General features: G+C 40.1%; 1 long non-coding RNA gene across 2 annotated transcripts in view; it reads left to right on the forward strand.

Moving 5' to 3' along the window:
* The window catches only part of LOC132592551 (uncharacterized), a 108,721-nt gene that overhangs the window by 23,863 nt on the left and 68,024 nt on the right, over positions 1-16,834 (forward strand). The window contains exon 6 of one of the 2 annotated variants that reach the window (XR_015951427.1): positions 1,726-6,605. The exons of the other annotated variant lie outside the window; for it this stretch is intronic. This is a non-coding gene — a long non-coding RNA (uncharacterized LOC132592551). Of the gene's footprint in view, positions 1-1,725; positions 6,606-16,834 lie in introns of those variants that run through there. 2 annotated transcript variants of the gene reach the window in all.

Consider the following 16,834-nt stretch of genomic DNA (forward strand, 5'->3'; position numbering starts at 1 on the left):
TAAGGATGGGGGAACGCTCTCACCATCCCTATGTGAAGGGTCTTCAACCTCTGAGAGGGGGTTGTGCCCGTGCCTGAGTCTAGTGGGACATTTGGGTGGCAGACATAGTCCGTCCCTGACTTTCTGCTTATCCAGGTGTTCACCCTTGGCTGGCTTATGGTGGAGCCCAGGGAGCTAGTTGAATCAGAGCCTATGCAACCACTCACTTTCTGTAATCAATAAAGTTGTGGCCTAAATTCTGCCAAAAACCAAAACCAAAATTTGAGTCAAGTGTGAATTTATTTAGGGGGGAGGTTTCTGGGTCTCAACACGCAAATAACTATACAACCTTTTGAAGAGATCTGAAGGCAACTTTGGATAGGGAAGTTTCTTAATGTTTAACTTTTATTATGTTTTTCTATAAGTTGGAAGCCACCCAGAGTGACTGGGGCAACTCAGGCAGATGGGTGGGGTATAAATAATAAACTACTTCTTCTTCTTCTTCTTCTTCTTCTTCTTCTTCTTCTTCTTCTTCTTCTTCTTCTTCTTCTTCTTCTTCTTCTTCTTCTTCTTCTGGATACCTCTATTTTCACCAGAGAAATGTTGGAGGGTATGCTATACAGAACACAGTAAAGCAAATGATATTCCCATTTCTGCTACTGGTGAGAAGTTCTATGATAATTTGGAAGGTGGGATCACTGGAGATTTATGGCCTTCTGCAATATTTGAATTTATTTACAAGTACACAAAGTGAGCATATGGAAGGTGCCCAGCTTAACATTCCAATAGCAAATCCACTGCCCTGCATCAGAACCTCCAGAGAAATAGCCCTAATGTCCTTTCCAGAACTCAAAGCTCAAACTTTGCCTCTGTCTTACTGTGGTATCACTTTGATTCCTTTCATAGCTAGAAAGTAGACGCACATATACAGTACTATAGGCTCTGTGCTGCAAACCACCCTAAACATTACTGAATTTCAACAATGAAGAGTTTATTTAATCTGAGATGTGGCTTTTTAAAAATGTGCAAAGTTCAAATATTATGATAAGCACGCGCTAGTTAATTGTGACATACTGATGTATTTGTTTTACTGAGGTATCTCCTGAGGAAATGATTGTGTGGGGCAATAATGAATGTGAATGACTCTTGCTTAATCATTTAGTTATTAGCATAAATTTTGAATGAACAAATTTGGTGTCGACAAGATGTGGAATTAATGCAGGTGTCATTTAAGACCTCCAGTTCTAAATACACTTCAGCAGGATTAGTTGTTGTTTTATTGATGATGGGAAAGATGGACAAATGGTGAAGGCCAGGCACCCCCAAACTGCGGCCCTCCAGATGTTTTGGCCTACAACTCCCATGATCCCTAGCTAACAGGACCAGTGGTCGGGGAAGATGGGAATTGTAGTCCAAAACATCTGGAGGGCCCAAGTTTGGGGATGCCTGGTGAAGGCTGTATCTTTTAGCTCCTAAGTTTTGATATTTCTGTTCCATGAATGCATATTTGGAACAAGGTGCCACAGAATATTTTAAAATGTAGAAATACAACAAAGAGCACGCTTTTTAAAAACAACAACAAACAAACACTTTTTCAATATGCATTTCAAGGCTCAGAACAAGAAGTTATGATGTTTGACCTCTTTCACTTTTCACTTAGATTTTAGACTTGGTGTGCAAAAGGTTACCATTTTTTAATTATGATATTTTATTGTTGTCACATAATCCATCTTAATTACATCACAGATATCTCTGTTAATGAAAGGGGAGAAGAGATTATAGTATCTGAGTCCTTCTTCCTGGAGCTCTCCAGAAACCTCTTCCAGAAGATGGAGAAAGTCCTCGGAACAATGTGGAAAGTGATATGTGGGCTGTCTAGGGAAGGGAGGGTTGGTGAAAAACACCTCCCCCCCTTTTAATGGAGGCTTCCATAGATCATATGCTGTTCTGCAAATCGAAAGAATCCTTCTATTCATGGAAGGGCACCATTTAATACAACTCTTTGAGTCTAAGCAGTGGGAGACAATTGGGTAGCAGTGTCTGCTATCATCATTTCATTATATAGGTGAGGTGCATTGTTTACTATTTGGTGCTGGTTAAAGAGGCAGCTCTTTGCTCAGACTTTTTGTGAGAATTATGTTGCTGTACTAGTTGCTATTGATCCTGTTGCCTCCTGTATAGTAGTTATGTTTTTTGTTCTTTTTGGAAATTTTAAGTTGCCATTTGATATTTTGAATGTAACAATTTTATTGCTGGTTTTATGTGAAATCTGCCCTCAGTTCATTTGATTACGAGCAGGCCTAAAATTGGAAGAAAACAGGGAACAACAAAAAAAAAAGAACAATGAATTATGTCACATATAAGAGAAAATAATCCAATGTATCATATGCCAAAATAAGGGTTGCATAAGGTCACGGTCCCATCAGTATTAATTTTTCCCAGCTGATTTTCTACAGGTAGGCATTAATTGGGTTGTTTTGTCAGCATGAAACATCTCTGATCTAATTGGCTCACCTGCGGACACTTCGTGTATACTGAAGTTAGAAAGAAAGGTCAGAAATCAATGAACAGATGGCATCTGGTAAAAGCAATTAAGAGCTGAAAATTCCATCCTTCCTTGTACAAGCTGCATGGAATGTTTAAGCAGACGTTTGACCACAGAGATCAGGCATTAACCCTCATGTTTTCCTTTTGACAGTTATTGTAGTACAAATGGAAGGTCTTCTAATGTTGAATAAAATATTTATCATACTACAAAAGAAGAAGAAACATTCCTCAAAAACAGAAAAGAGAAATCCTTATGTCGCAATTGAAGCCATTTGAATTTACAACATTGTTTTTCATTATGCAAAACATTCCTGCAGGGAACTGCTTCCCCTAAACCCCAAATATGTCACATAGAACTTGCCTTTGGGTTCTTGCACTTTGGTTCAGGCACAATATATTGTTGGAGCCCAGCTAAATGTGATATTTGCCATGAAGTTTGGTATTGTCTTGTGGACTTTTGTTTAACAAATAACAGTGCAGGACCAGGAAAGCCAGAAAGTGATCATGCAGTAGCAGAGGGATTGTCCAGTTGTCCACCTTTGGTCATATGACTGACCAAACATACAGCCAAGGTGGGCATGTGGAGAGAGAATAAAACTGAGGGTCTGCAACAGCTGGGAGGAATATGTGAATCTGCTCAGAGCAGAGGACCCCCTAAGATTTAACTGAATTATTAACTTTGCTTAGGCAAAGTTGTGACTAGCACACAAAATTAATCTGTAGAAAATGCTACTCACCTGTAAGCATCCCTCAGCTAAGAAAGGCTTCCATTCAACTTGGACTTAAATTTAGGAAGCACAGAAAGTTCATTCAGTGTTGCACTGCTGATTTCAAGTCAGGCATGAAGCTCTGCCTCTAGGGTCTTCATCTTAGTTCAGTGCTTATTTAGTTACAGGTAATTATGGGAAAGCATTCTCCTAGAAAATATGGTCATCCTGAAGACATAGAATGTCAGTATATTTCCTTTATAATGTTCACATCATAGCCTAATGAGCAGGGCATTAACCTTGCAGGAGCCCTAAGTCTGTACAATTGACTTTGACTTGTATAGCTCATTTACACTGTAAGCTCTTTTAATAAGAGGATTGCTAATATCATCCGTCACCTATAAGGTCTTGGAATTTCTGTTGAATGATCAGGAGTTTATAGATATGAATAACTTAATTTCTCCAGGGTGCAGACTTCCTGACTCTGGTCCATCACCCAGGCTCCTCTCCCCTGCCTGCCTATGTTTGGGCAGTTCGAATTTTAGATTTGGCAGGCTATCCCACCATCCAAAGCTGCTGGCCAGAGGAAAACCCAATGCCTGGCTGTGAAAGGATGAACACCCCCCCCCAAGACAGAGGGGGAGCCTGTGATGAGCTGCAACCGCTGCCCACCCCTGAGCAGGGTTAGCAGCCATTCTCTGGGGGTGCAAAAGGTTTTCTTATTTCTGAACAGGAAAGTATTCAAGTTCTACTCTTACTTATGCTTCCATTATTCCTGTTGGCACCAATAGAAGTAGCTCCATAGAAGATTCCTGATATGAATTAGCATGGTCTTTGATTCCTTCATAAGATGTTAGTTGTACAGAAGAGATAAAAACCAAAGAACTGATTCTGGAAAGGAGGGGGAAAAAAGATAACTTCATTATGAGCATACAAAATAATCTGGTACCAAGAATCAGGAAGGTGGGGGAGAATGCTACTCTCTCAAATTAAACACTTTTGGGGTTTGAATTGCTTATACTTAAAAGAATTGGGCACGAGTCATTCATATAACCATAAGCAAGATGAGAATAGTTCTGAAAAGGCACAATTATTCTGAATTAAGACCCACTCTCTTTGTAAGCTTTCTATGAGTGAAAAAATATGGACAAATGGAAGCTGACCCCTGTGCCTAGAAATGTCTGAGTGTTGACATAAGTCATCTCAAAACCCCAAATCTAACACCCCTCAAGTAAAAGTCATAAAGTCATAATAAAATGGACTTTAGCATTATTGTGAGACATTTTGATGTTCCTCAGCAATGAAACAAAAGTTGAAGGAGACCATAGAAATATTGGCCACACATGGTGAAACTGGAGAAACTAGCCAACTAAAATACATTGGTTCATTTTCACAGTCTGGCTACTTTGGTTGAGTCACGTGTCTCCACTGGAGTGCGTGTTCTTGTTGTTGCTGTTAAATCGGATTGGGGGGGCATTTTTAATAGGACTTTTAGTGGCAAGGTTAACATGTACTTGATTCCTTCATTGTACCCTGCTACAAAATGTCTCTTAGATTGCAGTACCATGGCAAATCACAGGGAACTAAGTGAAGCTTCTTCCTGAGAAGCCATATGTAATATTGCACCATTCATGCTGCTAAATGAAATACAGTAGATAACAAACAATGAGAGTGTGAACATTGGTAAAGTTGAGCTGCAGTTCCTGTGCCAACGTGTCATGCTAGTTTACTCTCAGTGTAAGTGTTGCACAAACATCTGTTGCACTGGCAGATTTTCAGATGCAGGACTCTCTTGGTATGGAAATGGACATACAAAAAAAGATTTTTTTCACTCTGTGTGTATGTGCGTTATTTTAAACCGGAATTTTGGATTTATAATGACTAAACTGGATACACTAAAGCTTTTTGCTGTAGTAACCTCCCCAACCCCCAGTCTCTGCAGATAATTATATGAATTTAAATTTCCCTATGCACCCAAAGTACTCCTATATTTCACTCTTAAAATGTTTTATCCATCTTTTTAAGAGTTAAGATTGCAATCATTATCAGCTTCTTCATTTTATTCATATTAATTCAGCAACTAAATGATGCCTGCAGCATGCTGCTATTTTACTAGCCAATATCAGATTGTAGAAATTAGGCTGGCAGATAAAGCATTTTTATAACACCATCAATGTACAAAAGGGCACAGCAATTCCCACAGCCCACCTACTGTGCTATAATTAATAACCTCTCCTTATGGCAAGGACTGTGTTAATATATAAATTACATTGCAGCACTTGACAAATTAAATGCAATTATAAATCTTCCCCTAGACCAATTAGCATTTAAACAACAATTAAATGTAGGAGATATCCTTATGCAATGACCCACATAGAATGGAGATAATCTTCGCAACAGAAAATTCTCTGGCAAATACGCCTGCAGCACACAACCCATGCATTTCAGACCTTTGCCATTTTAAATAGGGTGCATACCACAATGTGTGGACACTATTTTCACATGTTCCCCAAAACACAGTCAGCTCAAGTGAAAGGGGCATTTGATATTTAAAACAGGCCCTTGCACACTTTGTAGTCAAACCACATTGTTGAAAACTGCTGTGGGAAGGAGCTGCAACATGTCCTCCCCCTTGGGGCCCAGAGCCTCTAATATTGCCTCAATGGTGCAAAAAACAGCTGACTTCAGCAGCTCATGTATATATAAAAAATATGTGCACAGAACCTTGGGCATAAGGCGATGGAACTTGGTTGAAGCTAACATGTCTCATGTTGGCTTTAACATGTCAATGATTTCAATGTGAAAAAAGTATTCCAAGTAGAATATATTAACTGCCATACCAGGTAAGATATATTCATCCTCTCATGCACCAATTGGTGCTATGTGCATGTGTTCCAATTCCATGCAGAATTATTCTAGGGCTATGTATATACAAAATTCCTACCACTAAACCACTGTCATCTACAACAGCTTTCAAAGAAAGGGAGTCTCCAGAGATGGTTCTCCATGATAGCTTCTGGCCAGAGGGACAGCAGTAGGAAATTCATCTCAGAAAGCAGGAAGACTTCAGAGAAGGCAATCATGTGGCAGGAGGTGTGTTCCGGTGTTTGCCAGAACGTGCAAATTCCAAAGTGTGGATTAAGGACAGGATTGTGTATGCACCCCTCTCTATTCCCTGATATTTATCAGAGTTCTTGCTCACACAGAAAATTATATTCACATGTGTGTCCCACACAGACCTTCCCATACAGCAGGGCAAAGGTTGAGCACTGAATGGGCGGGGTGGACACACATAAAAACATGGAAGGCGAAGCTTGTGTGCCCCCATTGACATGTTGGAAGATACAAAAATACAAAAAGAAAAAAAGAAAAGAGAGAGAAACATGCTTTCATAGTTTTTAGTGGGACCTCCCCCAATTACATCAATACCATGGTAGATTATATTCAACCCCAAAATATATAACAACGAAAAATCCATCTTCACAATTAATTCTGTCAAAGTGGCTTTAAACTATGAGTCACATTCAGCTAGCCTAATGACATAATATAGATTTAGTAGTCTAGTTGGTTGCTGAATGACATCATACAATAAACACTTGACACATTGGCCTCATCATAACTTGTGGCAGCATTTTAATACCCATGCTGAGTGAAAAAGGCAGAATGTGAAAAGTTCATTAACTGAAAGTGTTTGAAAGTGATGATAAATTAATGTTGGTATTTTTTTTAAAAAAAAAGATGAATAATATTTATAAACCTAATATCTGCTGGAAATGTGCCTTGATAGCAGGCAGTAGACTACTTACATATGTGGAGGTCACGTCCAGCAATCCAGACATTCTAGGCTTAAATGTAAAAGAACATCAAAGGGGTAATTAATGTTGCTTGAACTAACTCACACAAGCATACCTAAGGCACATTGCTCATTAATATCCAACTTAACATCTGCTCAGCTAGTCGTGGCAAACAGCAATGCCAACTTTTTCAAAAATTAATAATTGAAGATGAGAAATAATGTTGATCATAAAGAAAGCTGAACATTGCTGTCACAAGCATCACCAGCCTACTGGCCCACCTTTCCCATCTTGCTCAGAATCTTGTTCTCGCAGTGGCCAACCAGTCCACAAGAAGCCCACAATCGGAATCCTGCTGCTACTTGTTCTTTCACATATTCCTCGTACCAAATGGTAGCTGCTAAGGTTCTTGTGCCAGGAAAGCTGGTGGGCTCAAAGCTAAAATTACCGTACATTTGTTGTTGTCTTTTGCTGCTTCAATGAGAAACACACCAGCTATCAGGAGGCAATCTGGTGGAGTGGAATGAAGCAATGTCAAGCAATTGTGCCCAAAGTGATCTCCAACTAAATGGAATTTGGAACATCTCCTAAGTATTACAATGCATCCTTTCCAGTGGGCCAAATTGCTTGTCTGTTCATCCAAAAGCTTGCTGGAGCACAAGCATACAGCTACTTTGGCTGTACAAAAGAGGCCTAGAGCCCATTAGGGACTCTGGCCTTGAGAATGGGACGTCAATGGCTTCCTCTGAGCTACAGCATGCTTCTCCTAATGACGTCGTTTAGCAGGATTTTTTTTTCTTTTTTTAATGTCCAAGTCATTCTGAATCAACAGTTTCATTCCACCATAGTACTTGTGTCTGTAAAAAGGGAAGAAAGAAAATACATTGCACCAGATACTCTAATCCAGAGGCTAAGATGAACTGCAGAATGAAATGTGATACTATGTCACTACAAATGAGAAGGCTGCTTCACATGCACATCTCTTTACAATACATTGGTACCTCAGGTTAAGAACTTAATTCATTCTGCAGGTCTGTTCTTAACCTGAAACTGTTCTTAACCTGAGGTACCACTTTAGCTAATGGGGCCTCCCGCTGCCGCCGCGCCACCACTGCACAATTTCCGTTCTCATCCTGGGGCAAAGTTCTTAACCCGAGGTACTATTTCTGGGTTAGCGGAGTCTGTAACCTGAAGCATCTGAAACCTGAAGCATCTTTAAGCCAAGGTACCACTGTAGTGGGATAATGTCTAGTAGCCACACAGCCCTGCCAGAAATATGCGCACTGGACAAACACACACACCACTATTGCCCATGCATTTCGCATATGTGAAATGTGGGGTCCAGGGTCAATCAATTCTCCCTTGTGTCGAGGAGTTCTTCATGTGTACACACATAGAACCCCTCCTTAAACATGCTGAAAGTGCTTATGAGCCTCATGTGCACTTTAGAGCCTGTGCATTCATATCATATACAGTGGTACCTTGGGTTACAAACGCTTCAGGTTTCAAACTCCTCTAGCCCAGAAATAGTACATCGGGTTAAGAACTTTGCTTCAGGATGAGAACACAAATCGTGCTCCGGTGGTGCGGTGGCAGCAGGAGGCCCCATTAGCTAAAGTGGTGCTTCAGGTTAAGAACAGTTTCAGGTTAAGAACGGACCTCCAGAACGAATTAAGTTCTTAACCAGAGGTACCACTGTATTTACTGGACTGAGATCTGATGAATGATGAGTAGGATGGAGAAATCTGTCAATTTTGGCTCTCCGGGTTTCTCACTTTTCCAGTCTTAAATTCAGTTCTCTGTTTTTCCACAACAATTTGCACTTTCTTTTAAAAAAATACTCATGAAAATTTATCAACATTTTCATGCAAATTTCTTTTAATGAACACAGTTTTTTTGTATGCAATTTGGTTAATATGCACATTTTTGCAAGCTTTTCCCTACAATATGACAATTTTAAAATGTTATTTTCAAGAATGTATGCATTTTTATACTCACTTTACCCTAGTACTGTATATGTTTTTTATTGCACTACTTGTCTGGGGAACTGTATTGCAAAATTTGGAGAAGTGAGAGTTTTGGTCCACATATTGTTTTGAGAAGTGCAAATAGAATCGGTTTGCCTTTAAATGCAAACTGCATTGATTTTCTTCCCCATCCCTAGTGGGGAGACTGCTGCCAGGTCAGGCTCTTCTGTAAATCTTGTGTGGAGAGGAGCAGAACTGAATTTGAGGATCCATAGCTAAGAACTTCTCACATTACTCCTTGTGATATGCATGGATTTTGAAACATCAAAATAAGGCAGAAGCAATTTAGCCAGCCAAGCCTGTCACAACAGCTTAGCCAGATTATTTGGTGTGAAGGCCAAACTGATATACTGAGATAGTTATACCAACGGTTATTTTCAAGGAATGTGCTCGAAATATTTTACACAGCCATGTGTGAAATACAACCACAGAAGTGAGCTGGTTGATACATGATTCCAAGGGCTGCCTTAATCCACACAAAGAAACAGAGCCTTAAACTGGTGAGCAATTGCTCATTGCAGACTGCCTAATTACGTGCAAATATTTTATTTCAGTAGAAACCATTGTCACTAAAAGATAGTGTCAGATTCATTTTAATTTACAAGAATGGCATGGAAGCAGCTTCAAAACTAATGTGACGATAAACTCCTATGAAGGAATACATGCGTAGGTTTCTCACTGACATTTGGGTCTTTATCATTGAACACTACTGTCTTCAGACACTGCGTCTCTCCTACCAACATGTCACTTTCAAGTACAGTACTTCTCTCCATCACACCATCTATCTATGTCACAGTTCTTGTCCTGCACATTTGAATGTTAATTGCTATTCATAGGGACCTGTCTCTAGTTATCTACTATCTTGCTTGTACTTTGACGAAATGTAGACTTCCATGCCATTCAAGATTGTTTCATGTGTTCAGTAGTTCCTTTCATGCTTCAAACAGTCAACAATGTCAAGATCAGCAACATTTGACACTCCTTAGTGATGCTTGACAGATTATGCTAGTTGTACCAAAAACTTTTCAGTGGTAGTCCCTCAGGTTTGGAATGCTTCTTCCTCCAAAATGTTCTGCACCAATATTGTGCATCTTTCTTCAGCAGGTCAAAAGGCAAATTTTCTGCCCAGGCTTTGGGAGGGGTGGGGTGATATTATGTTTTAGTCAATTCCAGCCTCTCTACTTTTAAGACATACTGATATTTTGTCCAGCTCATTGCTTGCATTGCCACTGACCTTGAGACCTCAGCTACTTACCCTATAACAGAGAATTAATGGGATCAATAGAACCAATTAACATAGGACCATGCCTGACATTATAGTTTACAAATTTAAGTTACCAACATGCAGCTCCAAATAATGTTCATGATGAAAAGAAATGATATAATACCCATTCACATTAAATTGAGAACATGATCAGTTTGTTCTCAGCAATACTTAGCATATAAATAACTTCAATGCATGCAAGTATCTATCAAATGTCGAGAAAGTAACGGCAGACTTGAGATTTGTATGTTTATTGATTCATTAAAAATGCAAATCTTCCATTAATTTTAAAAATGAATGCCAACTCACAAAATACAATAAACACCGTAAAAACAGTCCAAATGACTAAAATCAACTCAATACAATAAATATGGATTGCATTATTTCAGTGTGCTTCATGCTGAAGACTGTAATCCTCTGCATACATATTTGAGAAAGTCCCATTGAAGATGGACGAACTTCTGGGCATAGAATTTTGCTGCATATGACTACTTTACTGCTGCCATTTGACAATCTATATTGAATGTTCTGCTCCACTGAAAAGTGATTGCATTCCACAACTCAGCTGGACTGCTTTCCCAATCTTAAGAAAGAAGAGCCACAATCAAACCTATGAAAGATTATTTCATTAGGGAAAGTAAATAACCTTATATATTTTTGCTCCATAAAGGGCTCCCAATTTAGTGAATAGCCTTCAAACAAGATTAATCTTAATACCAGCAAGGATTATTTGGATAACTGTTTCTAATTAAAATGAAGGGGGGGATGTGATACATGAATGAATGTTTAATTCATTTGGCACATGTAAAACAAGAGATTCTATTTTATATTAATCTATATGAAATTTAAAATCTATACGTATCTATGCATGCAGGCAAGTTTTGTTGTCTTATATGTCATCCAGCATAAATGTACTTATAATTATGCATACTACTCAGATAATTAATTTAAAGTCCTGCATAGATTATGCACAATGCCTGAGACTAACTGTTTGACTTGTTGCAGCTACTCCGTCATAATGCCCTAAAGTGAAATATCTCATTATTGCAATGCTGCTGTTTACAATACAAACTCACAAATTCTCTATTCCCTTCTTCCAGGGAAAACAGGGGAGGGTGAAACCCAAACACCACTTTTATATGCAGGAAAACAAAATGAATGTTCTTGGAAAAGGCAGCACTGATGGCATGAATCAATAGGAAACGCTGACCCTCTGGGTCATTTGGGACATGAATCAAAGTGTATTGTTCTTTCTTTACATTTCAGCATTACAGGAGCCTTAAAAGCATAGCAGTGGAATAATCTTTCCACAGTTTTATTCCTGTTTCGGCTATATGCCGTTTGAAACCCCACTCCATAAAAAGAAGCCAACGGTTGTGTAAAAAAGGCACCAGCCCTTGCTAGATGCCAGACTCAGAGAACTGGGCTTTAATCTTGACTCCATAGCCCAGGCTATAAAACTCCGAAAAGTGCTCAAACCCAGCAAGGAGACAATTTAGCTCTGCATCAACTGGATAGCTAACTCTGGCCCAGAACCTACTGAACTCTGAATCAGCACCTTGGTCCTTGTCCATGGTCCTGATCTTGTCTGAGTTCCAGGCAATACTGGAATGCAGAACCTACTAGTCTCTTGTCTTGCTTCAGTGATCATCTCCTTTCGGTGGTGAAAATCCCAACTGATGAGAATAGGAAGCACAGGTGGTGGCAATGGCATGTCTTTTGCTTGCTTGGGCTGATATGCCAGTTGAGCTCCTATCTAAAAACAGTGGACCTAGCCTAGAGTCATGCATGTACTAATTACATTCAGATTAGACTACTGTACTGTAATTGCTGTACATGGTGCTCCCTTTGAAAATGATCCAGAAACTTCAGCTGGTACAGAACATGGCTGCTTTTGTTCAATATATTGCAATTCTTTTGTACCAGTTTCACCAGTCACCGGCATGTTTCTGGGCCCCATTCAAGGTGCTGATTTGACCTTTAAATGTTTCAGGCCTAGGTTACCTGATGGTCTGCCTATGCCCAAATTATCCTGCCTATGCTTAGAGATTCTGCTTATTAGCATGCCTTTAAGATCTGTTACAGGGACATGGGTGGCGCTATGGGTTAAACCACAGAGCCTAGGGCTTGCCAATCAGAAGGTTGGCAGTTTGAATCCCCGCAATGGGGTGAGCTCCCATTGCTCGGTCCCTGCTCCTGCCAACCTAACAGTTCAAAAGCACGCAGTGCAAGTAGATAAATAGGTACTGCTCTGGTGGGAAGGTAAACGGCGTTTCTGTATGCTGCTTTGGTTCGCCAGAAGCGGCTTAGTCTTGCTGGCCACATGACCCAGAAGCTGTACACTGGCTCTCTCGGCCAGTAAAATGAGATGAGCGCCACAACGCCAGAGTCGTCTGTGACTGGACCTAATGGTCAGGGGTCCCTTTACCTTTAAGATCCATTACACTAGCAGGCACCAGGGACAGAGACTTCTCCGGATTGGCCCCCACTTTATGGAACTCCATCCCTATGAATGTATGGTCATAGGCTTTAAAAAAACTAATTGCTTCAAAGAGTTTTTAACTGGTGTACCTTTGGGACCTGCCGGTGTTTTATTTACTGTGGATATTGTCTTTCACTGCTGTGGCTTTGGAAATGTTTTTGTTTTTTTACTTGTTTATATTGAAATGTATTGCATGTTGAGACCCCGTAACCACCACCTCAAGGAGGAATAAAAACACTAGGACACAGGATATAAGGTTAATGTTATTGGGACCTGCCGATGTTTTATTTACTGTGGATATTGCCTTTCAATGATGTGGCTTTGGAAATGTTTTTTTTTACTTGTTTATATTGAAATGTATTGTTGATTTGAAGGCTTTATTCTGCTGTTGTATTGTAATCTGGTTGTTAGCTGCCTAGGGTGGGCATAGTCCAGAAAAGTGGTTTGTATTACCGGTACTTAAGCAAACAAATAAATTAATAAGCAATTGTAATATATATTTTTTAATGATCCAGGTAGAAAACTCCAAAGGTCAGGCAAATTCCCAAGGTTTGGCAACATGAAGATCATCTATAGGATCCTTGTACGCAGCTTGGCCAGTGGTCAGAAATGATGGGTGTTGAAATCCAATGGAATCTGGAGGTCACAGGTTCCCCATCTCTGTGTCCTAATGCTAACCATTAAAAAAACCTTGAAGAGACTTTCACGGATTGTATGAGCAGACCACTTGACCAACAGTGGGTATATTTTGAATTCAATTATAGTAATTAATTATTGCAAGCCTTTTATGTGGCTGTTGTCCTTCATCCAGATGCAAAACCTTCTCTTGTTCCTGGCATGCTTGTCCACTGCAGTGGAGGACAGGCATGGCTGGATTTTCAGGCTGTTCCACATGCTACAATTTGGAATGAGGTAGCTGAAACCAAACAATGGATCCCATGGAAGAACATGACAATGGGAGGGACAACACCACCAATTTACATATGATACCACTTAAGTTGAGAAACAGCTGTTAGCTTTTTCTGTGCTTTTCCCATACTGTTTACAAAATAAGCTCAGGGAAGTTTGGCCGTTGCTACTTTTCCTCAGTTACTTTCATAATTTTCTTAGAAAAAGTGACAATAAGTGTTTGCTTTTTCATTTTTATCCTTTACATTCTCATTAGTCTTCCATGTGTGACCTGAAAGAAAGCTGGCAGAGGGTACTAGAACTGATTGGCCCATGCCCTCTGCAAACTATAGAAGGCTCTGGTCTGTTAGTTATTTGATTCATTTTATGCTTGTCGGGTGCCTCTGTAATAAACCTATCTGTCACTCTATAGAATTCAATAAATTAAAGAGAGAAGATAGTCTAAAACAATTCAACACACTTCTGTTCACTTTGAAATCACAGACAAAAGATACACAGTGTAGAATTTGTTTTGGAAGGAAAAATAAGGTTTACTTTTGCTTCTGGCAGCATATATCCTTCTCAGGCATGTAATAATAATAATAATAATAATTTAATTATTATTATTATTATTATTAAAATGGGGTATTAGGGGAGGGGTAGTACCTCTGGTGGGGGACATATCATGCTCCTTTTGGGGTAGTTTCTCTACCTTTGGTCACCACCCTGTATTCAGCTCTCAGCTGTGGCTCCTAGAAGCTGTCAGCATGTAGCAGTGGTGACACCATGGGAATGGTTTTGACTGGCTAGCTAAACCAGCTAGGAGTAGCCAATGAGACTCAAACTCTCGGTGAGTTAAAGACTTACCCTGCATGGGAAGACAGGCTCCAGCAGATTCAGAAGATGAGACCAATAGTGGGTCCAGTGGTCAAGAGGATGGTTTCTGCATGTGCTGCAATGGAAGTGGGGAGCAGATAGGGCTTGTCAACCTAGGAAGGTAGCCCATCTAGGAGAAGGAAGATTCTGCTCCTAAACCTCCGCTGCCACGTGGGATATGTGGTGGTGGTAACTGGTATTTTTCTTGGCCTTGCAAATGCCATTAAGCCATGAGAACGAGGATTCTTTGAGTTGAGTCAAGACTTTTAGAAATGGTATAATATTGCTCTAAATGTATTGTTGTTGTTTAGTTGTTTGGTCGTGCCCGACTCTTCGTGACCCCATGGATCATAGCACGCCAGGCACTCCTGTCTTGCACTGCCTCCCGCAGTTTGGTCAGACTCATGTTGGTAGCTTCGAGAAGCCCGGCCAAACATCTCGTCCTCTGTTGTCCCCTTCTCCTTGTGCCCTCAATCTTTCCCAACATCAGGGTCTTTTCCAGGGAGTCTTCTCTTCTCATGAGGTGGCCAAAGTATTGGAGCCTCAGCTTCAGGATCTGCCCTTCCAGTGAGCACTCAGGGCTGCTTTCCTTCAGAATGGATAGGTTTGATCTTCTTGCAGTCCATGGGACTCTCTAGAGTCTCCTCCAGCACCATAAATCAAAAGCACCAATTCTTCGGCGATCAGCCTTCTTTATAGTCCAGCTCTCACTTCCATACATCACTACGGGGAAAACCACAGCTTTAACTATATGGACCTTTGTCGGCAAGGTGATGTTTCTGCTTTTTAAGATCCTGTCTAGGTTTGTCATTCCTTTTCTCCCAAGAAGCAGGCGTCTTTTAATTTCGTGACTGCTGTCATCATCTGCAGTGATCATGGAACCCAAGAAAGTAAAATCTCTCACTGCCTCCATTTCTTCCCCTTCTATTTGCCAGGAGGTGATGGGACCAGTGGCCATGATCTTAGTTTTTTTTGATGTTGAGCTTCAGACCATATTTTGCACTCTCCTCTTTCACTCTCATTAAAAGGTTCTTTAATTCCTCCTCACTTTCTGCCATCAGATGTATAGTGCAGTCTTAGTCATGAATGTGCCTGAAATATTATTGAATGCGCTTGAAAGAACCTATGGTGATGATTGGATGAAGTAAGCTAGCTGATACTACTTTGTTTAATTCTTAAAATTCTATAGTTCAGATAGATCTAACGTTCTTCAAGCTTCAGTAACCTTTTTGATTGGATCTCATATTACCTGCAATAAGATGCTTTCAGAGGCACACAGAATGGAATCCAAGGTATAGAGTCATAGTAGCTGCTGAGATGCCAAATTCAGCATCTACTGTAGATCAGGGGTGAGGGACCTGCGGCTCTCCCGTTGTTGCTGGACTGCAACTCCCATATTCTTGCCCATCCGTCATGCTGGCTGGGACTAATGGATGTCCAGCACCTTAAAGGCCACAGGTTCCCCATCCCTGATCAAGTGGAAGTGATGGATTCCAACATATTAGCATTTCCCCAGGGTTTCCCCTCAACCATGTTTGTAACTTACTGTTGACGGATAGACCGAATAGTTCCAGTCTATGCAATTTCCAATTATCTGACTTCTGCCTAAGAAACCAAATTGATTTCCATGGAATATAAATTTAAGTTGGCAGTTCTCACAGTTTGTAAAGAGGTTTAATGGATTAAAGGTTAATTGAAAACAAAGGAAAATGCTTGGTTCTTTGTCTTACCTTTTCAAATTATTAGGCTAGCTTTCCCTGTGCCAATGAAAGTGAAAATTATAGTGCTTCTTATACTAAGGCAGTGTGAACAAACACTACCACAAAACAGAAGGTTCAGTAAAGGGCAGGCATCATTTTCATTTTCTTTTCTTTCTTTTTTTTTAAATGGCAAAATGGCTGAAAATAGAGGGCAGGTAGGATGCAAAGTTAAGCATCAAACTATTGAATCCAAGTGATACAAAATAGAAGAGTTGTATAACCCAGTCCTGCCCATGTTTACTTAGAAGAATTCCATTGATTTTCAAATGGACTTATTCATATGGTTTAGTATTGCAGGCCTAAGTATGTGATTACCTTTCCTTTAAAATCAATGGATCTGTAAAGGGCTTAGTGTTTGTGACTGACACACTGCACACAAATGTCTGTAAATATATCATGATGAAAAGTAGGTTCTGGGAAAAGAAGGTAATTAACCCTTACCTCACCTGCCATTTCTTCATTCCAGATCAGCCCCCATGTTGCTTTAACTTACTCCTGGATGTTCTCTCA

This window comes from Zootoca vivipara, chromosome 8, assembly GCF_965207765.1.
Source record: "Zootoca vivipara chromosome 8, rZooViv2.hap1.1, whole genome shotgun sequence".
Lineage (NCBI taxonomy): Eukaryota > Metazoa > Chordata > Lepidosauria > Squamata > Lacertidae > Zootoca > Zootoca vivipara.